Here is a 20,387-nt window from a genome sequence, read left to right on the forward strand (position 1 = left end):
CCAAATTCTGCTGAACGGATTTCTCAATATTTTTCCTTTTTTTCCGAAATTGCAACGTTGAGCTCTTCAATCATGGTGTAATGTTTTCCCTCAGTGTAGATTCTGCGTACAAGGATCCCGCCTAAGATTTTCAACAGGATCCAAGTCTGGAGAGTGAGCCGGCCAGTCCAAAAAATTAAGTTTTTGGTCTTTAATCCATTGCTTTGTTTCCTTGCTAGGATGTATAGTGATGTGTAGGATGTATAGCATTGTATTGCTGAAATGTGAATTTCTTGTGACAATATCCACGGAAAAACGGTAGGAGAGAGATTCTAGAACGTATATGCAATCCTTGAATGATGGGGAAGCTATTTTGAGCCTTCCGGTTGCACAGAATCCCGCCCAAACCATGCACGAGTCTCCATCAAATTCCTGATTGAAAAATACTGTTTATTTTTCCGTAAATCACGCCAGTACCCGTTGAAACCTCAGGACCATCCATATTGAACTTTTTTTCGTCAGTGAAGATAACCAATCCATTGAAGGACTTTTCGTTATGGTATATAACAAAATGTATTTTTGGAAACATTCTTTGTCATGACATATCTTGCCCCACTGTCGGTTCATTTGAGCTTTCGCAAAACTCAGATGTCTTCCGATATGAGTTGGTGAAAGATGAGGAGTTTTGACCTTTTAAGTCCTCTTTATGTGAGGATATTTTACCAAAATTTGACGAATTGTCACCCGAGCAATTAAGTAGTTGAAAAATTGCTTCATTTGCACATACGATTTTGAGGTATTCGAACCTGTTCTAGCTATTTCCCGCTCATCCCAGTCAGAGAGCTTCGATTTACGTGGAACTCTCTCCTTCTTACCGTATCTTTGAGGATTCGTCAAATAATTGAGCACTACTTGATGGGATCGTCCAATCCGACGAGAAATTTCTCTGATACCAACATTTTCCTGGTGAAATGCATCGATTTGTCTTTCTTCTCTCTCCGTGAGGACTTTCCCCTTCGGTTTTTGCCAGATTTAATTGATAAAACAACTAAAACAACGGAAAATGTAACTGGTCTTATAGAAACTTGACAGTTGAAAATACGAAAACATTCGTTTACGCTCAGCGCTTGCTTCATCATGCAGTGTATGGTAGTCACCAATACCTCCACACAATGACACAAAGCAGCAAGATTATCACCTGGTCTTATAGACGTTGGACAGAGTGTAGCTAACCCGGCGAACTTCGTCCCGCCCAAAGTCATTATTTTCATATGAATTCTTTAGAACAAATTTCTAAACTTTTTCTCATCCTAACATTGTTCTATGGGCAGAATACAACAAATACAACAAAATGAAGTCGGCTCAAAAGGGACCTCTCCTTCTACGGATTTTGCGATTAGCAACACATTTGGCCTTCCTTTTTTTATTTATATAGATAGGAATGCGCTTTCTTCAGAGTTTTCCGAAAATTTTACGATTTTTCTATCCGCCATATTGATCTATGGGCCAAGACAAATGCAACAAAATAAAGAAGGCTCAAATCGGAACATTCCTTCATTGGGCTTTGCCCTTAGCAACACATTTGTTAACCCTCCTGTACTCGCGTGCAAAATCATAACACGTATACTCGCGCACGGTGTCACAGACCGAAAATTGAACTTCTCTGTAATGTTGCCATTGTGTATTTTTCAGGCTTTATTGACATTTATTTGAAGAAGCGGGTATGATTGAATGAAAAAACTCCAAAAAATATGTTTTCTTCGTCTTCATTAAATTATAATAGTCTTCTAATTCAGCCTCTTCAAAACAGAGTAATTTTTGATACTCCAACACAAATAACGAAATTCGAATTTTTCAATGTTATCAATTTGAAGTAAGGAACTGAATATAATTCATGGAAGTATAAAGAGCTATAAAATAACATAAAAACGTATTAATCGATTGTGGTTTCATTGGAGTAAGAATCAGAACATAGCATAACTGCATGCTTGAAACAAACATATTTTTTACATTTCATGCAGTTGTTGCGTAATTTTCGGATCTTTTATCGAAGAGAAGAATGTACAACGACCTTTTAAATAATTGCCAAATGATAAAAGTTCTGGAATATAAAATTTGCATATTTCTAATTTTCTTTGTCTCTGTATTCTTGGTAAATTAAGAATCAATGCCTTTTTTTAGATGGGGCATAAAAAGATTATATAAAAGGATTTCTAGGAACTTCCTTTTCTATTTCTTGTTTTCTTGTAGATATTGTCCATTTAAAAAAAATATCCTCGAAACTGTAACTGTTAAAAATTACCATAAGCCACCGATTAGTTTATAGTTTACTGTTTACAATTCTTCCACAAGTGTGTATATGTATGACCATTATATTTAGTGAATAACTACACGAAAGTCAAACATTCATATTTTGCGAATAGTTCATATATAAATCCGTTCAATGCAGTTACAAAAGGGACTTAAGCCAAATAAGAATAGTCCGGTAACGATCTTATGCATTATATTCAATAAATATTCCACGCCACTAACATTAATTGATACATTTCATTCAACAATATTCTAGAATATGATAAACGGCACTTGTCCAAAAAAGTTACTCCTATACCCGCGTCGGTGTGTCAGACCGAAAGTGTTAAAAAAGTGATACACGTCCCCTTTGTACCAACACGTGCGATACGTTAAACGATGACGAACGACGAATAACGAAGCTAGAGGGAATCGCAAAGTCGTAGTGTTGATATTTTCTGAGAAATGAACGAATTATTGATTTCTCGGTCTGACAGACCAATGCGCGAGTGTAGGAGTGTTAATAAAGAGGATAGATAGAAGATATGGGAGTGCGTTATTTCACCTGAAAATCCATTACCACTTCAAAGAAGATATGGGAGTGCGTTATTTCACCTGAAAATCCATTACCACTTCAAAGATCAATTTCAATAGCGCAAACATCGAATGGACCGACAACGCTTATCATAATGTAATTTTAAAACGTATGGGAAATCAATTTTCAGAATTTTCCGACCTTCCTTCAGAGTTTTCCGGAAATTTTACGATTTTTGTCTCCATAACATTGATCTACGGGCAGAGACGAATACATCAAAATAAAGAAGGCTCAAATCGGACGATTCCTCCTTCGGGTTTCGCGCTCAGCAACACATTCGGCCTTACATTTTCATTTACAGTGATACAAACTCGTAATCGTACTCCGCCGTACAAATCTCTTTTCCCTTCTTTTGAAAGTCGAAAACAAAGTTTCAGAACATTCTATTTAGATGAAGTCATAGTGTCATATGATGGTTAAACGGTTTGCTATCTGTTTTCAGAATAATGGTTTTTACTTTTCTAAGAATTGCGAATGTATGAAAATTGACTCAAACTCATAATAGCACTTTGGTTGAGATTTCAACTCGATTCATAAGGCGTTGATCAATTTCAGGATTCCATCATTAGTATGGTATCCTTTGTTCATTGCAACTATTTTTAGCTGTCTTTAGTCGTTATCTACGAGTTTTTTGGTGTATTCGGAAGGAATATTCAGCCATTTTTTGATCAAATGGTTTTTAAAATCGTTATTTTAAGAAATTTTATGGTTTATTAATTTCATACTATCGAACTATCGAACAATTGAAAAATCTCAACCTCTATTCTAACGGAAATACCCGATTCTAATTGGTCGAAATTTACAACATATGCGGCGGGTCCCTAACAGAGACATCAAAACCATGCTGCCTGGGGGAAATCGACATTTCGAATACATGAAAGTTTAGGGCATTTTATATTGCAAGTAAGGTGAGCGATACAATTAATTCTAGCAAATAAAATTAAAATTTGGAACTTCAATGTTGGTTGCTTCGTGAAATTTCATATCAATGACCGGTCGGGTATTGCGAAAAATTTAGCACAAGTGTAAGCGTAAAATTGTATATGGTAGCAGTTGTGATAAAAATGACTTCATATATGAAACGATTTATTTCAATTTTCGTAAATAAAAATCAACGTGTGAACGTCGAGAACGGGTCCTTTGGTTTCAGCTGTCTGTTTTGTTGTGCTCATTTTCACCCGAGGAAAGTTTATACGGCGAGAAAAATTGAAAAAAATGGAGAAATATTAGAAAAAGTGATTGCTCTACGTATAGTATTAGATTTTGTTAGTCCAATTGGAATTCGCAATGGGTTGAATAAACACACAGGAAGTAAAAATTATAAAAGAAAATTACCTTTTCCATTTCAAATATGTTTTCTCTATATTAAAGTAACATGTATTTACTTATGAGAAAAATTGATAATTGTGTTCGGTATTGGTAATTATCTTATATTACATTAGTGATTTTTTTTTCTTTATTTCGTCTATACATAACACAATACCCAACAACCAAACAAAACGATCCTTTTCAGAAGGCCACTAAATCATTATCAAAGAGTTTAACGATGTAATTCTTCAAACATATCCAAAATCAACAGATAGCCTAACGGAATCATTCGTCAACTATGCGGTCGTGTCTCGGACACAACCCTCCTGTGACTTTTTAGCTGGGATTGATGCTGGGAGATAGGGGAGAAGTATCAATAACTTTTGAGCAAATATAATGTAACCATGTGCGAACTATATGTGACTTGTGCTTAGGGTCATTGTCTTGGTAAAACTTGAATCTTCGAATCAATCTCATTTTGTTCACACTTTGCTACATGTTTTTCTTTAGGATGCTCAAGTAAACATTTTGACCCAATACACCATCGATGAAAACCAAATTACCCTCTACATGCACCCTCATACCATCCGTCCACCATTACCATGTTTATACGTTGCATTCAGATTTTAACGCTCAATTCATCGTTTGGCTTCCTCGATACGAAGCGACAATCATCGGAGTCAAAGATATTAAATTTCGACTCATCTACGGGACTAACATAAGATATTGATGTGTTCCTTGCTGTTTGGAAAAATGGAAATTGGAGTTACTGATTTATTTTGCCGTTGAACGGCTTTTCCGTCTGTGCTCGAGCATTCAAATTGTTCTTCCTCGGCACATCACAATTTTTTTTTGTTCAATTTTATTTGCATCGATGGTATATTGGATCAGAATGAATATTCCTTCCGAGTACAACGAGAAACTCAAAGATACCGGCTAAAGACAGCTAAAGATAGTTTCAATGAACAAGGGATACCATACTAATGATGGAATTCGGAAATTGGTCAACGCCTTATTAATCGAATTGAAATTTCAACTAGAGTATGATTATGAGGTTGAGTCAATTTTCATACATTCGCAATTCTTAGAGAAATAAAAACTATTATTCTGAAAACAGATAGGCAAACCTTTTAACTCTCATATGACACTATGACTTCATCTAAATAGAATGTTCTGAAACTTTGTTTTCGACTTTCAAAAGAAGGGAAAAGAGATCTGCATGGTGGAGTACGACTACGAGTTTGTATCACTGTATATAGATTCCATGAAAAAGATGACCCGAAGAGACCCACTACTATTGGAAATCAATTCGGGAAAGGCGTCAACCTCATTTCTCCAAACATCGTCGCCCTGGTCGGTCCCCTGTCATCGGTGCCGTATCTGCCCGCTGACTGTCAGCTGACTGATGTTCCGTCCCGCCGGTGTGTATCGCTTTAATGGAAAATACATATCCCGCACCAAGGGTCACACAATCGGGCCAAAGGGGGAAAAATTAGAAGCAGCTGCCTTAATTCCCTCGATCCAGTGTCTGCGGTGCGCTTTTTGGGTTCCGATTCGAAACAGGAACAGAACGAAAGACAGAACGCGGCGGTATTTCCCCCTTTAAAAAAAGTTGTTACTTCAATTTTCTGTTGATGCTATTGCCGCCGGTACCGCCGCCATTCCCATAGATGATGGTGATGTGCTCCTCGGGCGGGTTTGCTGTCACGTTCGCTAATGCCGCGGCTAAATGCAGTGTTTGACACGGTTAATGCTTTCCCGGTGTTTCCTCGCAGTTGTTTGGCGGAATGGTGGCTTGTTATGTTGAGGTTTATACCGGTTTTTTCTCTCTCTCTTGTTTCACTCGGAATAATTATGTGATGTCAGAATGGACGTAATTAGTTAATTTATTGCATGATGTATTTTAACGACTGAACGGAAGCTTGCTTGTGAGTATCAATCCAAATCGTAATTATGTGACAACATGTCGTGAACTTTACATTTTATGATTGACAATGTTTCTCGTGAATAAAGAGGGTCAATTCAGAGTGAAAAAAAAAAACACGTAGTAACATTAGTAAAATTTGATTTTGATTCTATTGCCTAAGAGAACTTCATCACACGCACCCAGCCGCCAGTGGGATGACGTCCGAGAGGAAAGCGCTTCAAATATCTCGAGTTCTTTTTTTCGCATTCGAGCGTTCCTAATCTTCAAGCACCGCGATTGTGTCAAACCCGGGAGGAGGAAGATCTGTTTATTTTTAAGGTTGTTTTAAGAGATTATTTATGTATGATTTATGTTTTCGTCTTTATCATCTTACTTCGGGTGGCGTCGTGCTCGAGAGTGGCAGCGAGCGTTTCGAAATTGATTTATTCCGACTGCTGTTTGTTATTCTGCGTTGGATGTGGGGCGGACCGACGGTCGATCGCCCGCCAGGGGGGAAGGCCACACCAGTGGACCTAAGTGGCGGTAGCTAAATTTGAGATTCCCGGTCCCGTACTACGCGTAGCGGAGAGTTCCCTCCTTCCCCCGTCTGCCTGCCACGAGCGAGTAACTGTATCGAAAAGTATCACTTTGAACAAGACTTGATTTATGCCATCGGGACATCACGAGCTATTAATTTAATTTTAGAGTGTTTTCCTAAAAATATACATGCAATACTGCGGTCGGTGGCCATCGTCTGGTTGCGAGTTGCTGAGCTGAAATTTCAGACGATCGCATGCGAAGGCGAGGCAGACGATACCTTTGAATCGTCGAAACATCCGGAAAATGATTAATGGACGCAGCTGACTTCAGCCAATATCTATTATTATCGTTCAGCATCACCATTAATTAAACCGAGCATTGGAATTTGACGCGCGCAGATTTTCAACCGAAAGACATATTTTACCGGTGGTCACTCCCTGATCTGACCATCATCATCATCAGCAGCAGTGAAGAAATGAGAAACAACAGTCCGAAATCAACTCTTTCTTCAAGTCGGGTCAGTTGACCCCTCAGCTCAGCTCTTTCGTTCCATAACCTCCTTTCGGTATCAGCCGGACTGAAATTTGATTAGCTCCACAACTAATCAACGTCAGAATCGATTTTGATTAATTACTGTCAATGTCAGGTGGAGCGAGGAAATTAAGTTTAATCTTCATAATTTTTTCGGATGCGGCGTTCCCACACTTCGACAGCTGTGGGAGGGTTTGAGTGCAACAGAAGGAGGAGGAGGACTTGCTTTCGATTTTTGCTTCGTTTTTGGAGCCGTTTTTTAGTGTTTTCCTTTTTCGTTCGTGATTTCGCTGCAGACAAACCAGTGCTGGGAACCGGTTTCTGCCCAGCGCCGTAGCGGCAGAACGAGGTTGACGACCATATATTTTGATGTTGCGAAATGTAGGCGGTATTCACCGCTTAGAAGTTGAGATTTCAATTCGTACTTTCTCGGCGACCTCGTTTGGCAACACGAGATGGTTGAAATTTTCTACAATCGAGAATCATCGTAATCAATTCATTTGAAATGTTATGTATATGCTGCTAGGGAATGATTTTTCTAATAAATTGAGCTAAATTTTATAAATGTGAAATAGTTTATACCACTCTCTCCCGGCAACGTGACATATTGCATCAATACCGCTAAATTAGATACTATTTTGACAGCACTGTTAAGCCAATCGACCAAATAGATCGCAGTGTTTTCATTTAGATAATGATTGACATTTTCCAAGTGTTCGATAGATGATTTCGAAAAATATAGAATTTCGATTGATGCAGATATTAATGAGATCTGTCGAGAAATTGTTGGGTTATAATCGTTCAAATTTTTTTTCATTTTTCATTCTATTATCACTGTCTAGATTTTCATTTTATATCGCATACCTCCCTGTTTTTTTTTGTCCCATTTATTTATTTCAGGATCATTGGCATTTTAGCTGTAACAGAGCCGAATTTTAATCGTGTACATGTCACATATTTATCATATCTATAATTAGCACATTACACAGTTGCCATTTTTCGGCGTTAGAGTATTCCCTTCTATACCATTCCATATGGTACACACATTTACACAGTAGCAGCAATTTAGGCGTAAGAGTTTTCTATCTGTTCTTCCATTATCCAGTTAGACCGGACAGTGGAGACAGTTGATTGATCATTGTTGAGTTATTTATAGAACAGCAGCCCGATGTGTCTTGCAGAGCAGAGCAGTTGTATGGATGAATCGATCATATTTCGACCGTGGATCGATCTCCATCGCTGATGATTGTTGCGTGGACGTAGTTATTCTGTAACAACACAAAGATGGTCAATGAGGGCCCTGAGTTTCGAACTCACGATCGATCGCTTACTAAGCGAACGCGCAACCAATGTGGCTACGGAGGCCCCCTACCTCCCTGTTAAACGATTAAGAGAATTTTATTTGGGTTCATTTTTTTCAAACTTTCCAATCATCAGAATGGAGTTGTATTCCTTGATGATGAGTCTCTCGCTTATTGCTTCAGTGACCCTTTCATCATTGTTGGAAAACCAGTGATCCAGTGATCGGCAAAAACAATATAACTTGTTCAAACAAATTTAGATTTATTCCGAAATCGATCACTGAATCAGCAAAACTGAAACAAATTTATTTCGTCATTGAAGCTCGGGATGAACGGGAATTTGTAGCATTCATATTCACATAACTATTGAAAATTCACGTTAGATCGGACCATAGAAGGCATGATGTAACGCTTCTAGCAAATAATGTTATAATTGAACTGCAGAGATACGTGATTTAGCAGATGATTTAAATAGATGGGAAAAATGAAACAAGAAAGAATAATATTGAAAATACCGTAGCTCCACCATATTCTGCACAAATTTTCAAAGTTTAAACCATTTTGTAGACGAAATATATGCACCATATAACAAAACAGTTAATGCGGCCTTGAAACTGTATCATTAGTAGTCGCATTGAAAACAGAAATCGTAAACAATGCTTCATAAAACTATTTAAAAAAATATTTTTTGAAAACATTAATGTGTGCCTAATTCTGCGCACTTAAATTGAAATATTCCTAACTCTGCGCAGGTGTGTTCCTAATTCTGCGCACCCATAAATGTAAATTTATCTGTCAGAAAAGTCATTTTACTTGTATATCGGCAAACAAGTTTCACTCTCCAGTATACTCATTTATTTATTTATTGGCTAGGATAGTTAGTAACTATTAATAAGGTCAGATTCAAATATTTAAATTCAAAAACTCACACTGAAACATTTACAGTGAACCTCCAACAAGTCACAACCGAAAGTAAACTAAAAGATACTCCAGAAAGTATACTTAAGAGCTTAGATTTCCCATCCCACCTCCTTGGAGCAGGGCGAAAGCTCAATCGCCAAAGTTGTTCGGCCAATGAGTGTCTGTTCGCGCAGCGCTTACTTTCGTGGCCTTGAGTTTGGGGAGGGGAATGAGAAGGTCGTATTCAAGGACGGTTAGTTGGAGCAAGATGCACACAAGGGGATGCTTTGGGGAAATTGTCTTTGGCTGAGCTTGAGCTCTGAATCGCGAGATACCCTGCGGTTTATCTGAGGACTACAATGTTCTTCGACCATTTTACTAAGAACTGTCCGACATCGCGGAACCATTGTGCGTTTTGTTCGCGATCTTTAATTGTAAGTTTTCTTTGTATAACGTGGAGTTTTTTGTGACTATAAATTGAATTGTTTTCAGTGTGAGCATTGTGTTAAGACTAACTAAATGAACGAACATAGTTAACGAGCTGCAAAGAAACTACAGGTACATAAACTACGTAAACTACTTAGGGACTGTTTTAAAATGCGGAATAATTACAATAATAGGGCAATTCCTTTTGACGAAACCTGGCGATCGAAAACTCATCGGAAAAAGGCAGCGCCGTTACCATCGGAACCGCTGAACAGAACCAACCGGCGGAAATCCGCATCCAGAAAGCTACAAGAAGTGGGTGAGGAAATTTGTGTCCTCACCGCACTCCCCAGGTACCCTGTATTGTGTAGTTGATTGTCCATGTGCACATGTAATGTTCCTTAGATTTAAGCAAAGACTAATGTACAAATAAATGTAAATGTAAAATCAGTAGTCCACTCAGAAAGATCGTCGTCATTGTTATGTTATGAGTAAAAGTCATATGTGAGCCTGTAGTCGTTCAATTTATTATTCATGAAAGTTTCACGTTATCCGTGTGTCGAGTAAATGTCCCTAGTATTCTTAGGTGAGCGTTTTGTTTCCCAGATGGCCGTACCAGTCTGGTGGAGTGTTGTTGAACATTGCCTGTGATGAGAAAACCCTGTAGAGGTTTTCCGTCGATCTTAGGGTGATTCTCATGTGTATGGTAATTTTCTTGGAGCTTCCTGTGGGTGTCTTCTGTCAGCCTTCGCTGACAGGAATTGATACAGCTCGATCGTTCTCCGATCCTTATAAAAGGACACAATTTAGGCCTGCGTGTCAGGTCTCTAGCTGGGCAATCGAACACGGCGATTGGTCCTCGGAAGAGGTGGCGCTTAAACCAACCGCTTAAGAGAGGACGGGTGGGAAAGCTAACTTCTTAGCCTTCTTCGAGCTGGCCGTAGGTTCCGGGGTGTCTTTTGAAACCCGGTCCGCTACATTTGGCGCCCAACGACAAGTACGAACCTGGAAAAAAATAAATTCAAATTTAGTAATTTTTCGTTGTGGTTTTTTTGAAGAGAGATTTTTTTCTTTTTTCTTGATATTTCTAGTGATATTTATACATTTTTTTTGGGTTAATTTTGGTAATATAGTTGTACATAAAATTATTTATCATATAGCTAATAGTCTCTGGAGTGTTGGAATATTTTTTGAAGTATTTTCTGAAAGTATTTGTGCTGTGCAACTATGCAACAATGTTCAAAATATTGTGCTGAATTATTTATATTTTTTTCATATTTACAAATTATGTATTCCCTATTTATTTATAAATTATATTTACAATTATTTGTTATTTATTACTATTTATACTATATTGTTGTTGCTTGGTGTTTTAGTGAAACATTAAAATATGTCGTCTAAATTTCCGTATGCGTCACATTTACTTGACGATGATGTAAATTATGAATTAAAATTAAGGAATTATAGTGACGAATTGAAAAAAGAATTGAATGATAAACAGAGATTATTACGGAGACTTTTCCATAAAGATGCAAAAAAAATCGACAATATCGTTCTCCTTATACGATAGAGCAGGAATTCGATTTGATTACAGCGCGTGTCGAAAGCATTAAAAATGCATTAGATAAAGCTCCGGATGCACGGTTCCTTTCGCATCTCAAGCATTATTACTTGAGAGCAGAACGTAGCAATGCTCCGGATGAAGGATCAATCAGTATAATGATTCCTATGCAACAATATCAAAGATATCCTATTAGCGCAAAATTTTAAAGAGACACATTTCATAGTCGAGGATCCGGAACAAATCGGATCACCTGGAAGGGACGATAGCGAAGCAAGAGCTCTGAGTCCTAGAATAATAAATACAAACGTTAAAGAGAATGTTTCCACGAAAACACATGATAATTTAGGTGTTATTCATAAGCATAATTCATTGGGAAAAATTGATAGTGTGACGATGACTAGAGAAGGTGACGGTTGGTACAAAATTTAGAAACTCAGATGCAACAACTGATAGGGATGGTACAACAGTTGACCACTAGCATGGTAGGCGCGATGAAAAGAGAAAAGCCGCGAGAAAAAAATGAAGTAAACTGTTTGGAACAAATTCGTCCTTCAAATGCTGGACCGACCTGCTGGACCTGCTGGGATCACTAATTCAAATCAGCATAGGATAGAGTTCATTCAACAGTTTCGTCCATTCATTCCGAATGCGCAGCAAAATGATTTGAGAAGTGAGGAAGAAGTTAGTGGGGAAATACCACCTAGACCAATGCAACACGGTTTCAGGGAAGATCGAAATAATTACGACAGAAGAATTGAAAAATGGAATCTTTCGTTTTCGGGAGATACAACGTGTATCTGGAAGACTTTATTTATAAAGCTAAAGTTCTCGCCAGCATGAATGGGATATGGGATATGGGATAATCTTTTCACCCATATCCACTTGTTGTTACGTGGTGAAGCATCTAATTATTTCTTCACTTATTACGAGGCATTTTGGAATTGGAATATCTTCGAAACGAATATTCGGTACAGGTTTGGAAACCCCAATCAGGACCAGGGAAATAGACAGAAAACTTACGATAGGAAGCAACAGAAAGGTGAAACCTTTATAGCATTTGTCACGGACATTGAGAGGTTGAACAAACTTCTGACGAAACCCATGTCGCCTAGAAGAAAGTTCGAAGTTATCTGGGAAAACATGCGTCAGCATTACCGATCAAAATTAGCATGTTTCGCTGTAAATACTTTAGAAGAACTGATGCAGTACAATTACCGTTCCATCATTACATCCCATACGAACATAACATGCAATTCACCATATTTAGCAGAGTCATGCGATGAAGAGTTCGATGAGAAGGAATTGAATGTTCTAACGAGCAGGCAGCGAAAACACCTAGTAACAAACCAAGAAAGACCACCACAGCAAAAACAGAGGAATGATCAAACTGAAACGACCAGATTGCCACTATGTTGGAATTGCAGAGGTCATGGACATTTTTGGAGGCAGTGTAGGGAAGCGAAGGTGATCTTTTGCTACATCTGCGGGAACCCAGGGAAAACAGCGATGAACTGTAATGTACATCCAAGAAGAGCTACAACTGAACGGTATTCAGCAGCTCCGACCTCCATGAGAGCACAAATGCATACGTTGCGTGATGTTTTATGATTTATTTATAAAACTGTTATATATTATATATTGGGTTGGGGAAAAAAAAGTCGTATTTTGTCAATATATGACAACACTTAAACATATCTTGTGTTGTACTTATCGCATCGGGTCATACTATACGGCTATTTAAAGACGACATTCTGTGCTACAAGTGTCGCTTTGACAGTGTTGTGATTGTCCTTTTCAGTCTCAAGTTATAGCGCGTCAAAGATGGCGTCCACCAAGCAAGAAATTCGCCATATTCTACGTTTTTACTACCTGCGAGGTAAAACTGAAACGAAGGCGGCCGAAACAATTCGTGTAGTTTATGGACCCGATACTGTAACGATTCGCACAGCACAGCGTTGGTTTGATCGATTTCGTTCTGGTGTAGTGGTTGTTGAAGATACACCCCGTACTGGTAGGCCAATCGTCGTGGAAACCGATAAAATCGTTGAAATCATTCAAGTAGACCGGCATGTGAGCACTCGCTCGATTGGCCGGGAACTAGGTATAGACCAAAAACCGTTTAGAACCATTTGCAGAAGATTGGATTCCGAAAAAAAAGCTGGATGTATGGGTGCCACACGAATTGACGCAAAAAAATCTTTTAGACCGAATCAACGCCTGCGATGCACTGCTGAAACGGAACGAACTCGACTCATTTTTGAAGAAGAAGGTAATTTTAATTCACGTACGACAACCTAAAACGAAAAAAGTGGTGGTCGAAGCGCGGTGAGCCGGCCCAAACCATCGCCAAGCTTGGATTGACGGCCAGGAAGGTTTTGCTGTGTGTTTGGTGGGATTGGAAGGGAATCATCCACTATGAGCTGCTCAACTATAGCCAGACCTCAACTCGGTTCTCTACTGTGAGAAGCTTGACCATTTGAAGCAGGCGATTGACCAGAAGCGGCCAGAAATGATCAATAGGAATGGTGTTGTTTTCCACCAGTACAACGCTCGGCCTCACACATCTTTGATGACCCGCCAGAAGCTACGGTAGCTCGGATGGGATGTCCTATTGCACCCACCGTATAGTCCGGACCTGACTCCAAGTGATTATCATCTCTTTCGGTCCTGCAAAACAAGTTTGCGAACAAAACGGCGCATATTTGACTTAAATTGGATAATTATAACTATGTTAAATAAAGCGTCAAATTTCGATCAGAAATACGACATTTATTTTTCCCCAACCCTATATTATACAAATGATATACTCGTATTGGGGAGAAGAACATTTTCTGTTATTTTATGGCTCATTTAATGTAATAAATCAGGATGCCATAACATGTGCCAAAAATTGACTTTGGGTGTATAAAACTACTGTAAATAATGAAAAACACAATTTTATCTATATGTTTGAAAACATTTGAATACCTTATTTCACACAGTAATGCTGAACTAGAGCGTCCAAAAAAGTGGACAAACCAAAATCCGATTTTCGACGGGACAAACCAACATCAAATACCCTATTTAGATATCATCTTTCACTGGTTTCGCGGTTGACGTCTAGATGGTGCCTCTTGCGAAAACCTACTTGACTATCACAAAGCACCATCTTTCAATGGATACGTGTCAAAATTTGACAGCGTTCGGTCGATTGGTTCGTGATTTACAGCATTGAAAGTTAAGTCACTTTTGTTATTGTGAAAAAACTGGAAAAATCACTGGAAAAATCAATGAAAACGATGGAAAAATTGCATGAATTGGGTTTCGAATTCAGATCAGGCCCCCAGCGACTATTTTCTGTTCGCAGACCTGAAGAGAAAGTTAGCTGGCAAGAAATTTAAGACTACTGATGAAGTGATTACCGAAACTGAGGCCTATTTTGGGGAGAAACCGAAAGAGTACTGTAAAAATGGTATCGAAAAGTTGCAAGATCGCTATAATCGCTGTATCGCTCTCGAAGGCAATTATTTTGAATAATAAAACTGAATTTTGCAAAAAAAAAAATTGTTTTACTGTGTTACCTTATTAACTTTGCAGCCGAATTGTAAGTTGATCCAGTTTTAAGCTGTCAAAAAGGAGCACATGAAATAGAGTATAATCTTTTTTTTTGGTAGAAAGTACCATCTTAATATAAAACGCAAATGAAAAATAGTGACACCTATTCTGGGACACACTGCAAAATCATCAGTATAAAATCGATTGAATCGATTGGGGTGTATTTTCACCATAAGCTACTTCAAACACTCACTCGATCATGGTGAGCAGCATGCCTCTTCAAAACTAGCCAATTAATACATTTTTGTCAGACGGTGGTTATTTCAATGAATTATTTTTAGGCTCATAATTGTTGGAGGAAAAAAGGACGGCCCTCTGCACCATTCAAAACTTCTTCCAACACTTCCAACCTTTGGGTCCGCCCGATTTAATTGCCTGCTTCCCACAGCTGGCTTCCGAGAAGCGGAAACTAATTAATGTCCTACGCTCCAGTTTTATCAGTACAATTTTATGCCGTTATTTATATAGATTCGCGGTAAATCCCACTGGTCGATTGTCATCCCGCTCCAGGAGGGTTTGCCAACATAGCAAACTCGAGCGAAGGAGGAATGGAAGCTTCAACTAAACATTATACTAATTAATTGTCTTTTGTGGAAAATATACTTCATTGAAATTTGTCGAATATCTTGCGTGAAATAGCAAGGGGGAGCTATGGTGCAATGGTTCGTCCGAAATCGACTTTAAGAATTTTCGTCCACTAAACTAGAATCGTGTACAAATCTATTGAATTCAATCGTTTGAATTTAGTCGAATAGTCTGTTCGCTAAACTTATCCGACTGTTCCACAAATAATCTAAATGATGTGCAAATCATAAAAGTTCACTTCAACACCACATTAAGCGGAGTAGAACTAACATTCCAAACAATTGTTTTGTACGATCGGCGGGTAGTTCCCTTCCATCGGCTGAAGACACTAAACAGCAAAATAAGCCCATTAACTCCGAGAGCTGCATTTCGTTAGATAAGATCTTCACACTCTCTCCCTCTGGAAACCGCAGTCCCACAGCTAGTTGCAGTATTTTACATATTGCTACTATAAATAATCCGTCCTGGCGTCACCAGACAATCCAATCGACTCCATCTCCCCCGCTTTCGCCCTTGGGGCTAGTGGTTGGCTGTCGGTTAAATGCGCGGAACGGTTAAATCTAAGATTCCCATTATCTGTCCCTCCCTCCCTTCACTCCTCCCCCACTTCCGGCTCTGCGCCACCAGATGACGATTCGTTCAAGTCTGGGATATCCAACTGCGCGAACCGTCAGAGTATGTGTGCTTTCTTTTTTTTTCCTGTTTTGATAAATGTGTAATTAAGTTAATTAATATATGTATTCTTCGCGGCTGTTTAGCGCGGTAATTAGCTGTTTATGCATGCAAGAATCTTGGGGCGCGATCTACAGGAAACGGTTAACAGGGGAATCGCTGTGAACGCTGTGAACGTGATTCGGGCCGTTTTCGAAATGCATTTAAGTAACGATTTTACATTTCCCGTTGTCCACCTAGTGGAAGCTTGTGGGCGGAGAGAGGTCTCCATTTGTGCGCCTCCGATGGTATCGAGCCTACAAGAAAATGAGTTTAATGTTTTCTGGTAATGTACATTTAACAGATACAGTGATAGACATTCGTTTAGCCGCACCCTATTTTTCCTCAATATTCTTAAAATAAGTCAATTCTTTGTACAATTTTGTTCATAAAAGACTATTAATGTTTATTTTCATCGAATTCATTCTAAAAAAAAGTATAAATTCACTTTTTGTTTTCTAAGTAATTGAAACATGTGGAATCAGGCTGGACATTCGTTTAGCCGCATCCTAAAATTTCAATAAAAGAAAATTTGTACGGCAAATTTCGAGTTCAATCGGTAGCTAATATTTAGTATGTCCACCTCCACTTCGGATCACTTTGAAAACTCGATTTGGAATCGAGTCAGACAGCTTTTAAAGTGTTGCCATATTGATTATAGCCCAACACTCCTGAATTACTGCCTTGAGACTGGAAATGTTGGCAAATTGTCATCCGTTTGCATAGACCATCTCGGCCAAGATTCTCCATAGGTTCTCTAAGGGATTGCAATCGACTACAAGCAGGTCATTCAAGAAGCGGAATGTCCTTCTCGGCAAACCATGCCTTCGATTGCTTGGAAACGTGGATCTATGCATAATCTTGCTGAAAAGACGACATCCTCGGTAGCGTTATTCTCAATATGGCCAATCAAAACGTCCTCCAGTAATTGAAGATACTTTTCGAAGTTCATTCGGGTGAAAATGAAACAAATGATAAGCTTGCTGTGATAGGAAACGGCTCCCCACACTGTCAAACTTCCGCCCGCAAACTTTCGCTTCGATCTCACGACATGTCGTTGACTTAAATTGTACCAATAGCAACTGTAACAATCCGGACCATCCAAATTGAACTTTTTTCGCCGGAAAATGCAACATTTCTCCATGCCGGGCGAAAATGAGACGGTTCGGTTTCCCTTGAAGTTTCTTCCACATGATGTTTGGCGACTCAGTCAAGATGTGCGCAATATGCCTCTTCGTTATTGGAACAACCGATTCTGACTTAATGTATGAGCAGGACATCGTTTCCTGGTTGCTTCGTGTCTTATTCGACCTTTAAGACGCAAAGTAACTTTGGTGTTCCCATTTGTTGGTCGTTATATCCCATATTTCCAGCACTATTTAAAGAAATTCCGTACCACTTTCTCAGATAGACCAATTTTTGTTACGATCGAGCGATTAGAAAACTTTTGTTCACTGAATATCTTTATTATTTTCCACCCCTCTTCCGTCAATAGAATACCTCTCGCCATTGCTTTTAATTCTACGTAAATCACTAATCTGACCAACTTATTGCGTTGCACATCTAATATTTATCTTGTAAATTGAACATTTCCAAGTATTTTCTCAAAAAACACAGATACAGGCTTGGTGATAATGCGAAGACTCGATTTTTATGCCCTGCGGCTAAACGTATGTCTCGGGAAAAAACGACGTTTGAATGTTTATATCCACTGATGCCGCCTTGTGTGTGTGTGATTGTGACGCACGTCCTTTCAATAAAATTGACTTAAATATACTACCACTACAGCAAATAAGTATCCCGATAAAAAGAACATTCCTAGTTGTTTTGTTAGTGTTTCAAGTTTTTTTTTTCAAGTGCGGCTAAACGAACGTATATCATTGTAGTATCAAACAAATTTTAGGTTTTGAACCTATACAGTAAAACCTGTTTTTCTGCGTTTTTTTTTGTACGAAAAGAAGCATATTTGACGAAGTTTTCGCTATTTTATTTTTTTTCGATGGTTTATATACATTTCAGTGCGAAAAAGCATATTTGCGTTTAAGTTTTTGCATGACATGATTTCTAACAGCAATGACATGATCAACATCATTTCGACATGCAACTAAAAGCACAAAACAGCCACGCGCAACCGAAAAGGCGAAGTGTCCCATCGCAAAGCAGGGAAACAAAAGGAAATTGAACGGTGAATGGCGTGGATTTGAGTTATTTTCTTGGGGGAAACTTTTTTTATGCGATCCCTATCTACCGCACAAAAAAAGTTTTTATCAAAATGTGTACCGAACACGATTTTTAAAGCTGCTGATGAAGTTTTGCACGATTTTTTGATGTAGAACTACGACTTCCAGGAAGGGTGCCAAATCAGAAAACAGGTCACGTTTTTGTGAAATAAAATTAACGTTAATAACTATTTTCACAGCGAACAAATTCTGATACTTTGCACACCAATGGATTCGGAAATTCTCTAAGATTCGTTTGATATACTATACAGTACAATCCACTAGTGCCTGAATATTTTAAATTAATGAAAACTGGAAGCATTCTCATTTTCCAATACATTTGTTCTGCCGATTTCTGTGCATTCCCGAACAGAGCTGTCAATAACGAGCAACTGATACAGTCGTTTCTGACCGTTTTCACACCACTTTTCGTTTGGTGGTCATCGAAGCAACATGGTTGCCTCAGAGCGTCGAGCGGGAGAGGATTGTTTTCTTGTCGGGTGAAGGAGGAGTATGGAATAGAGTTTCTTTCCACAAAGGACCTTCTCAGGGCTAGAGGCGGAAGCCAAAAATAGAATAGAATGGAAATACAAATGCGAGTGAACTAGCATACACAACGAGCGGATATCATTCATGCCTGATGCTAATTTCACACACATACACACACAGCTCGATACAAGGAGCGGAATCCCTCTGTATCGAGGTGTGCTACGACAAAGAAGAGCAGCATACGAGAACTTTTGTGCTAGTGCGGATATGGAAGAGTATCCAGAATTTTGGAATATAGATATACACTGCATTTGTTTAGATAAACGTATATTTCATGAAAGTATGCTTTCAAATTCCAGCAGGGTAACCTTACTGTTGCATGTTGTGGGGTTGGATCACATCTCAAGCATATAGGAATATAGGAATATAGGAGCAAAAGGGATATCTGAGTGGGAAGGAGAAAGTCTAATGCTAGTTTAATCAAATAAACGAGAAGTGATGATAGCTTTCGACTCTACTCGACTCTTTCGAGCCTACTGGAGTAATAAAAAATTAAATAGTTAAAAAGATATTACAAAAATTTCGATGCATTCTAAAATAATATTCGAAGTGATAAACAAGTGGTTTCCGTAGCTCTGCGTCGAAAACTGCGGTCGTGTCCCCGATACAACCCATTATAATTTTTTTATGCGACTTTTTTTGTGCGGTCCCTATGCCCCGCACAAAAAAAGGTTTGCCTGTAGTATGATCGGGCTATTAATGGGAAATACTACGTACATCTTCATGGCTAATTAAACGTAATAAAAGTACAGGGGCAGGTTTTGTTTAGAGGAAAAAATACCAGTGTAATACAGAAAAAAAACGAATGGGGTTGATGATAAATGAGACATACAAATTTGTTTATATCTCCTGAAGGAATTTTTTTTACCAACAAAATTTGCGTGGATTTGCTATCAATCAAGATATCCCCATGGGAATATATTGGTCTTCCATTATATGTTTTACTCAAATAGATGTAATTAAAATATCTAATATTGTTTATTTTCTTCAATTATTTGCAGGTAAAATTGTATATGAAGCAATCCATATGTGAACTGTAAGTAGAATTAGTTGTATCGAACACCTCATAATGAAACTGATAAAATTAAATGCAACTGTGGCTCTAGAATATCGAATAATACAAATACTCTTTCAAACACGCGTCCTGATAATAAAACCCGTGATCGACAAGCTGGATTACCCAGCAGTCTTTACCTTTAACCCTTTCCCCGCATTAGAAAAAAAATTAATTACGCTCACCAGCAATCCATAAGCCATGCAGAGGCGTGCCGCGGTAATGTAAATTAATTTCAATTCGACGCAGGCGGTGATAGTGACGTCCGACTGATAAGGCCAGTCACCAGTCATCCAGACAGTCGGCCGCGGCCGCAGAGACGACGCGTGTCGCGCC

At 38.6% G+C, this 20,387-nt stretch overlaps 1 protein-coding gene across 6 annotated transcripts in view; it reads left to right on the top strand.

Moving 5' to 3' along the window:
- Positions 1-20,387, top strand: part of LOC129775022 (LIM domain transcription factor LMO4) — a 967,612-nt gene that overhangs the window by 265,847 nt on the left and 681,378 nt on the right. For 2 of the 6 annotated variants that reach the window (XM_055779177.1, XM_055779178.1), the window contains one exon: positions 19,999-20,033. The exons of the other annotated variants lie outside the window; for them this stretch is intronic. The gene's annotated coding sequence lies outside the window, so the exon portion shown is untranslated. The remainder of the gene's footprint in view (positions 1-19,998; positions 20,034-20,387) is intronic. 6 annotated transcript variants of the gene reach the window in all.

Source organism: Toxorhynchites rutilus, chromosome 3 (genome assembly GCF_029784135.1).
Source record: "Toxorhynchites rutilus septentrionalis strain SRP chromosome 3, ASM2978413v1, whole genome shotgun sequence".
Lineage (NCBI taxonomy): Eukaryota > Metazoa > Arthropoda > Insecta > Diptera > Culicidae > Toxorhynchites > Toxorhynchites rutilus.